At 40.0% G+C, this 9539-nt stretch overlaps 1 protein-coding gene across 1 annotated transcript in view; it reads right to left on the reverse strand.

The window, feature by feature from the left end:
• LOC123866040 (SH3 and multiple ankyrin repeat domains protein 3) overlaps positions 1-2450 on the reverse strand; it is a 221282-nt gene extending 218832 nt beyond the window's left edge. Inside the window, exon 1 of the mRNA XM_045907364.1 lies at positions 2203-2450. The gene's annotated coding sequence lies outside the window, so the exon portion shown is untranslated. The remainder of the gene's footprint in view (positions 1-2202) is intronic.
• Positions 2451-9539: the final 7089 nt, after the last annotated feature.

A 9539-nucleotide genomic window follows, 5' to 3' on the forward strand; every position in this document is an offset into this window, starting at 1 on the left:
ATTTCACCTGCAAAACTCAGTTTTTATCTAGGTTAAGCAAAGCAAGTATTTTTACTAAAATTTTTGCGCCTGTATTTAAGTTTTTAACAGAGGAAAGAACAAACGATTTCTCATTGTTTCCTTGCAAAGTGCATAATTTCGTGTTTGGGCAAAAACAAGGCTCAAATAATAGCAAAAATAACTGGGCTACAGCTAGCTCCACCCAGCCGGATTTTTAGCACGCAAAATTTTATACAGCGATCCTTTACCAACTTCCGTAACTATACAATGAGAGTAAAAAAACCTTTGAATGGATTTTTCAACAATAACTTTGAAGCGTTGAATATACCGAGCTTCTGAGAGCCAACTTCCTCTCGGAGCAATAGGTGTAGGTTTTATAGGTAAGTATTTGCTATGGTCCTGCGGCACAGTATTTATTATACTTAAACATTAAATTGTCATTGTTGTATAACGAAAATCGCTAGGAATGGAATATAGAAAGAAAGAAAATTCATTTATTTGTTTTTGGTGTCACGGATTAAAAAAAACCTATAAATGTAACATTTTCATCCGTGCCACTACCCCAAAATGGGTGAACAGCTCAGCATAATGCCTTGCGACATATGCGTCAACACGCATAAAACGCTAGACGCTGATTTTCAGCTATTCTATTTTTAAAACAGTTATTCCATTGCTAACTTTGTTATTGCTTAATTTAGACTTAATGAACGCCTAGTAAATGGAAACATCTAAGGACAGGATTTATTTAACTGAGACTAACACCTCGACTTTACACAAAGCTATTATGCAATCACTGATTAGTAGATCTGTGCTCTACTCGGTATCCCAGTGGCTATGAAATTTAGTTGTATAGGGTAAGTACTACGCTCCGAAAAATGTCAAAAAAATTTGCACGTGTAATTTGTACGCGGTGATATTAGTTGTTAACAGGGCTCTCTCCGTGACTCGTTTCATACAATCGTAGTTCCAATTTCATTTGAATATTAAGCAACCAAAATCCATGAAATTTTGCAGACATATTCTAGAAACTAATATCTGTGTCTGTGGTGTTTTAGATTTTTCTAAAAATATGTAGTTTAAAATTACAGGGGCTCAAAGATTTGTATGAAAATTTTTAAGACTGCGTAACTTTGAAACCGAATATTTAAACAGAAATCTGGAAAACCACAGACATAGATATTAGTTTCTAGAATATGTCTGCAAAATTTCATGGACTTTGGTTGCTTAATATCCAAATGAAATTGGAACTACGATTGTATGAAACGAGTGACGGAGAGAGCCCTCTTAAGACATCGGCCTCCTATTCCGGCGATAAGGAATCAATCCGGGCACGCACCTCTATATTTTAGCAGTTATGTATGCAATTAAATATCACTTGCTTAACTGTTAAGGAAAACATCGTGAGGGAATCGTTAAGTACATTGCTTGCTCCGAGGCACGGAGGAAACGAAAAGGTTAAATTCGGACCCACTAAGTCCCCCATCCAGTTACTTACTGGGGCCAACGTTGCTTAACCAGCGTGATTGTTTGATATGCACTGTCACAATTATCCTACATGTCCTCTGTAGCGCAGATATTTGGACATTTTTTGTAGTGTTTAACTAAATTACTACTTACCTAATTAGTCATTGCGATAGAAAGGCTTGTTAGTGTTACCTAGATAAGATGTTTTACCTATATCACAATTACGTATCACGGTAATCTGTTTGGTTATTTGTTCCATCTTAAGTCTCAAAGTAGGTAGGTATCTCTCTATTTTGGCGTCATTGACTTCGTCCCGCGTGTTCTAGGCAAATGACGTCATGGAAAATCCAACATGGTGGACACAACAGTCAAAAATCAAAATACGCAAATAACTTTGACAGACATGTCTGCTATTATCTGAGAATTTCAAAAATCTCCAGTTTATCTTATTTTTAAAAACGACGCAATCATTTCTGTTTAAATATCTCTATTCTCAATAGGTATCTTAGTTTTTCAGTTTGGCCTCACTGAACGCTGCCAAAATCCCACCCTGTATACGAAAAAACTAAAAATTCTTGTATTTTTTAGTTAATACCATTTCAGTCTTGAACTCTACATGGTGATACTTAAATTGACAAGTACAAAGCTACACTACAAGAATCATAGCATAATAGTATACTGTACAGGTACTAGACATCACAACCCTTAGCTGCTATTTACATACAGAACCTTACTCACCCCCTACGCTAAGTTCCAGCGGTATCACTCCAATATCACCACAGATAACAAAATAGACACTACACGCATGTTACATAACACTTGAACTTCGGAAACTTCGGTGCATCAGTATAGGGGGTGTTTATTTTTCGTAACCCGATAGTTTTTGAGAGGCGCGAACCTCCGCGCGAGCCACAGACGACTGCCCGGTATCGAGCGAGAGGCCGCCTCCCCCGCGCCTCTCTAAACCAATTTATAATACATACGGCGACGCAGCATCCCTACCGGATCACCCCAAACCAAAAAACAACCCTAAAGCCAGATAAAATACAGTTCAAAGTTGGTTGGTCCCGGATTGCCGCAGAGGCAAAAACGTCTGTAGTTTTTACTGAATCGCGAAGGGTGCGAATTGTATGTATTCGGTTTCCGACATTTATAATTGAAATAAACACAATGCAAAAGAGCTTCCTCCCTTTTAAGAACAAAAGAGTTTTTTTTCTAATGGTTAATTCAATTAGCTAAAACGCTTTACTTATATCTTTTAATCTTAACTGAGGAGATGAAAAAAATATTCATCGACATTTCCACACTAGTAAAATCCATCCATCCTTCAGCCTGTATGCGTCCACTGCTGGACATAGGCTTTTCCAAGAGCGCGCCACCAAACACGGTCCTCCGCCTTCCTCATCCACCCGCTCCCCGCCACCTTCTTCAGGTCATCGGTCCAGCGGGCAGGAGGTCGTCCCACACTGCGCTTACCGGTACGCGGTCTCCACTCCAGAACACGTCTGCCCCATCGGCCGTCGGTTCTGCGACAGACATGACCTGCCCATTGCCACTTCAGCTTGCTAATCCTTTGAGCTATGTCGGTCGCTTTTGTTCTTCTGCGAATTTCCTCGTTCCGGATTTTATCCCTGAGAGTGATACCCAACATAGCTCGCTCCATAGCGCGCTGAGCGACCTTTAGTTTGTGGACGAGGCCAACTGTCAGTGTCCACGTTTCTGCTCCATACGTCATCACAGGTAGGACGCACTGATTGAAGACCTTAGTTTTAAGGCTTTGCGGTATCGACGATTCGAAGACCTGACGTAGCTTTGAAATGCTGCCCAGCCCAGCTGAATTCTTCTGTCAGCCTCCTTGTCGAAGTTGTTCCTGCCGAGTTGTATAATCTGGCCGAGGTAGTTATATTCTTGAACAACTTCGATGCTAACATTCCCGACGGTGACGGGTCTTGAGATAGCGTGCTCGTTAAACATTACTTTAGTTTTGTCTATGTTCATCTCAAGACCTACTCATCTGGAAGAACACTAATAAAATAATGTGTCTATTTGTTTATAACTTATTCTTTATACCTACTAAACTACTAAACGGATTTCGTTGTTTGTTGAAAGTTGTATCCACAATGCGTCGCAAAAGCTACGAGAAAGCTTTGTCGCACTGATTGTGCTTGGATTACCGAGACAGGAGGTCCTATACTTTTTATAGTATAACTAGTAACAGTATAAACCTATTTGATACCATAATAAAAAGAGGTGACGGCCCTCAACAGTGAGGTATACGATGTAGAGAGATACTTTTCACCATAGATCCAGCTATGGAACTTCGCAAAAGTAAGAAATTTGAAAAATACATTGGTAACTTAGTCTAATAATATTATCATTAAAACACAAGATATAGGACAGTTCAGAATACATCCATAAAAGCTCATGTTTCAGGAGGTTAAGCGAATTTTTGCTCAGTTGGAGAAGCCATTTGGCAAGCTTTCAAAACTCCCCACTGCATATTGTGGCCCATTTAAAGTACATTGCTGACTTGCATCCGAATGACGTCTGCCAAATTCAATGTGACGTTGACTTCATTTGGCACCAAGGATAAAAAAAATCTAACCTTAAGTTAAACTTCGTCATCATCATCATCTCAAGTCGCAACCAATAGACTCTACGTTCGACCACTCCTTAATCACTTATGTCGAACTTAAGCCAAACTTCGTCTTTTTCACCATGAGACGGACCGTGAGTTTGTGGACCCTTGGCTAGTAGGTACTACTTGGGGGCCTGCCTAATTAATCAACTAATTGCTATTTTGTCAAAAAACTTTTTAATAATGATGACATAACAGTACAAGACACGCCGAAAAATGCATGAAGCCCATTCGATTCTGAATCTGTCTGAACTGTGTTTGTGAGAAAATACAACGAAAATAAATGGCGGGGAGTACAATTATATTATAGTAGTATAGTAATTATAGGAGAGAATAGCGTAATATTACTTATTTTTTAAGGTACAAAAATCCCACATGCAAAAAAAAAATTTTTTCGGCTACTTTATCATGTATGGGTGCCCCCTGATAAATAATTTAATTGAATTTCTAATTCAATATTTGGTTTTGGGTAACCGTTCTGATACCAAATACTAAAATTTCAGGTTGTATCTCATTTAGTCTAAGAGCTAGAGACTTATGACCGATGCGGGCGGCCGACAGACAGACAGACAGCAGAGTGACATTGCTAGGGCGCCGTTTTCACCTTTGGGTATATAATAGGACCCTAAAATGAGGATATCCGTAGGAGAACCAGAGTAACCGACATAGCTCTAAGAGTCACTTAAGTGTTTTAAGGATGTCAGCGCCTGACTTAATTCGTAAGCCAGATTAGCCTAAGTCGTTATCGTTTTTAACGATAGGAAGGAGCCGAGACGAAACCCATATTCTGTTCAGTGCTCACTAAGCTATGTAAGCGATAATGGTGCTTACAAGACTTCTAAGTAAATCGTCTGTGACTGATTAAACGCAGTGAGTGGGTGATTCCCCACTTTTAAGACAAGTAGATGGGTTCGATTCCCAGCGGGAGTAATTAAAGAAATTCATAAGGTCTAAATTTCTTGAGGTCTCATCCGATGGTAGGCCTTGGTTGTGACTATAGCTACGACCCTACCGCCAACTTCGGCGGGGAGGGGCAACACACGCACAACAGACGGAAACGTTTAAGTGCGGAAACCAGCCCAGAGAGAAGAAGAAGAAGACCCTACCGCCAAATATAGCATATACTTTGATTGCTGAAAAACGCACATAGCTCCGAAAAGTTACAGATAGGTGCCCGGGATCGAACCTGGATCCAACATGGATGGACATGATGAATGTGGTTAAATCCACCCTTCACTTCACGGCTTATAAAATTGTTAGCCACCGTAAAACAAGCAGCGTGGTTTTTGAAGCTATTTGTAAGACACCTAAAAAGTTAATTAACGACACTCCTTTTGAAGTAACTAACCTTTTATCTGAAATGTTTATTATGATCCTTAATCCTTTAAACTTAAGGTTTATTGTTGAATTTCGTTACAAAGATTCGATATAGGCCTACCATGTTTTATATAGCAAAACCCGGGATTCTTAAGAGTAATGTCGCTTTACCACATAAAACCAGCTTTTTCTAAAGCCTTCGCGACTTCGCGATAAAAAGTAAGTAGATACATCTACATACCAAACTTTTTACAATACTAAAATTCCCCTTAAGCCAAATGACATGGTATACCTAATTAAATAGGTAGTCATGTGCCCTATGGCCCATTGCAGTAGCAAGTCTCAGTCGTTTTACTTCATTAAAAACGCGATTCGATTTGTACGTACGTTTTTATGGTGCAGAAAGGAGCCGATTTAAACAAAAGGGGCAAAAGGTCAACGCTTTATCTACCTTTTCCATAGAATACAAAGAGAACGCAGAATGTACATAAGATCTATAAAGTTCTACCTAGTTTGTGCCTAAAAACTACATAGGTATTCCATTTGGTATAATATTGCCACTTTTATTCAAGTGCTTTTGAATAGTAAAATTAATTTTCTACCGAAGTTCTTATTACTTTATTTTTACTATGAATACACATATTATAACTATTACTTTCTAGATTTAAAACTCAACTCCGTTGACTGTAATCTGTTTTATCTAGAGTAGTTATTGTAGCATAATCTTAGAATTAACGCTTCAATTAGGCACAAAATCATGCATCTTATCACAAATCTTTCCCAATTATATACCCCGTTACCGCGATTTAACTCGTCATATCTGTCCGATCGCATAATCTGTGTCCCTATCTCACTTCCGTCATCACGGAGGCTTTAACGCATGAATAATTGAGAGCGCATCCCCGTGGTATGCAACCAGTGCAGAACAAGCAACAATGTCAGTGTCCCTTCAGCAAGAAAGTTGATTGGTTCATTTTTTTGTTCACACATATGTACAAACACGCAGACACACACGCTTGACCATAATCACATACCTGATGGAAAGTGATGATGTTATGTCTAAGATTGGACGTGTTTACCTATAAAAAGCCTATTCACTTTTGCTTTAAAGATACTCGGTTTTTTAAGGGTAGGTATCTGTGTTTCTTACTAAGAATAATTCGTTGGTAGGAAACACAGATCGCGGAACAGCATTTCAAACTTTAACCTGTTTTAATTTATTTATTCAGATACAAGTTAGCCCTTTGCAATTTCACCTGGTGATGATCATCACGATGCAATCTAAGATGGAAGCGGGCTAACCTGGAAGAGGTAAGTACCTATGGCAGTTTTTAATAAACCCATACCCCATTGGTTTCTACACGGTATCGTACAGGAATGGTGGTAACTAGCCACGGCCAAAGCCTCCCACCAGATCAGACCAGAAATGTAGAAATTATGAAATTCTAAACTCCTACCGGGAATCGAACCTGGGACCTCCCTCACATGAACGAAAAGTTCCTACGCACACTCCAAAACATATCCTATAAAACACTGATAAGCCGGCAACTTTACAGCGGTGATCGAGATTTTCGAGTTTCGCCAATAAAGGAGAGTCTCGTAGTTCGACGATCAACGGCACCTAGATGCGCTTGTTGATTACTTGATTAACATATTCTACAATGGTACATTTTAGCCAATAGAGTTTTAGCAATTAGAGAGTTTCAGCCAGTCAGAAGTGATTGCAATCTCATCTCAATCCATCGCCGCAACGCCGTCGCGCGTTCAGCCTAGGCGTGAAGCCATGAATAATTGAGATCGCGGCCGCATCGCATCGCGAACAGAATATCGAGCAAGTGTAATAGCAGCTATACGCAATGTGCGTGAAGATGCTACCGATAAGGAGGCTCTGATAACTGCAGCTACTGGTTTTCCGGTTACAGAGATTGTAATAATTTAGACGTCGCGTTCAACGTAGATACAGCTGCTTCATACTAGCAGATTTGAGGTCCGGTATTGTTTTTTGACATTGTCGGCCTATTAGGGGAATCAGAGGTTCGATCCTGGGCACACATTTTTAACTTTTCGGAGTTGCTTTAACGATGAAGGAAAAAAGCGTGAAGAAACCTGCGTGTGTGTAGTTCTCTATAATGTTCTCAAAGTTATATGAAGTCTGTCGACTTGTACTACGGCCTAAATCTGTCTCATTCTGAGAGGAGACCCGTGCTTAAGTTGGTAATTTTTTTAATTATTCAGGTACAAGTTAGCCCTTGATTGCAATCTCACCTTAAGTGATGATGCAGTCTAAGATGGAAGCGAGCTAACCTGGAAGGGGTTTTCATTAAACCCATACTCCTTTGGTTTATACACGGCATTGTACCAGAACGGTAAATCGCTTGGCGGCACGGCTTTGCCAGTAGGGTGGTAATCACGCCGCTAGGATTCAATGGATCGATGTAATTTTTTTGCATGTATGTAGTTAATGACCTGTGAAACGGCATAGTTTACTTTAATTAAAAGGTTCCGAGCCACTTAAAATAAACTATGTATATCAACTCGGATGAAGTCGCGGGCATCATCTAGTTTAATACAGTTATACTGTGAATACTGAATATCCAATGCCGAAGGAAGATCCTATCAGCGGCATTGGCTTATATTTATTCGCGGGCGATCTGAGCGAGAGAGGCGTTTATTCAAATCTCACACAAGCCTAGCGCCGCGGCACTTGAATATATCAATACTGATATTCAAAACATGAGTTGATGGTATCGTAGAGGGAAGAACCATGGGATATACATAATAGAAAATAATGAAGTTTGTTTTCAGATGACTGGGAATGGGAATACCGCGTTTAACTTAACCTAAATCTTTGAAGCGATGGAGTGCTTGGAGTTTATTTACGTGATCAAATCAGAAATAAGGAGATCCGTAGGAGAGCCAGAGTAACCAACTCAACGGGTTGCGAAACTAAATTGGCTATAGGCAGGGCACACAGTTCGAAAAACCGATAGAAACTAGGGTTCCAAGGCGTTAGAATGTCGACCTCGCACCGCAAAAGCGTAACGTTTGACCCCCGCTTAGGTGGAAAGACGATATCAAACGAGTCACAAGGAGTCGCTGGATTCAGGCGGGAAGACAATGACCAAGGCATGTGGACGTCCTTACAAGGGATCTATGTCCAGCAGTGGGCATCTATCGGTTCATAATTAATATAAAGAGGATAGTGAAATCTTTAAAGTTTACTCGGCCAAACTTCCTCTGCTGGAAATCAAAGTCGGGACTTTTCACTTATAAGACAACAGCACTCATCATTGCTTCAGGCAGGTCGCCATATCCAAAGAAATATGCGATCAGAGGTCATGTCAGTGCTGATATTTGCTGAAGTCCGCGTCATCCTCATAATAATATGAGGTTTCAAGCCACGTATGGTGTGAGAAGAAGCCCACAAAAATTCCCCACTTTTACCGTAAGATGGAAAATACATGACATTTTCCTTCGCTCCACAAAGAAATACAATATAAGTATGGCTGTATAAATTAAACATACGACAGTGAATTTGAGCGCGAAGCCGAGAGAGTCCCCACTGGAGCGGAAACTAACAAGATGAAGGCTGATGAAGTCCCCGGGCTACAGACATAACAAGATGTGCCGCAAAATGTTTACAAAACCTGATTATAAATTACTTTAGATTATTTTTTGATTATTGATTTGGTTGATTATTGACCACTACACCACTTCATGGAAGGACTAGCTTATGCCCGCGACTTCGGCCGCGTGGACTACAAAAATTTCAAACCTCCATTTAACCCCTTTAGAGGTTAAATTTTAACGGATGTCTACGTCATAATAGCAGCTATCTGCATGCCTTTCAACCCGATCCGTGCAGTAGTTTCAACTGTGCGTTGATACATCAGTCACTCACCTTTTCATCCATACTAATATTATAAATGCGAAAGTGTGTCTGTCTGTCTGTCTGCTACCTTTTCACAGTTTAACCGATTCTGACGAAATTTGGTACAGGGTTAGCTTATATCCCGGGGACGGACATAGGCTATTTTTTATCGCGGAAAATCAAAGAGTTCCCACGGGATTCCTAAAAACCCATTCGCTTAACCGATTTGTATGAAATTTGGTAACGAGG

The sequence above is a fragment of the Maniola jurtina genome, chromosome 6 (genome assembly GCF_905333055.1).
Source record: "Maniola jurtina chromosome 6, ilManJurt1.1, whole genome shotgun sequence".
Lineage (NCBI taxonomy): Eukaryota > Metazoa > Arthropoda > Insecta > Lepidoptera > Nymphalidae > Maniola > Maniola jurtina.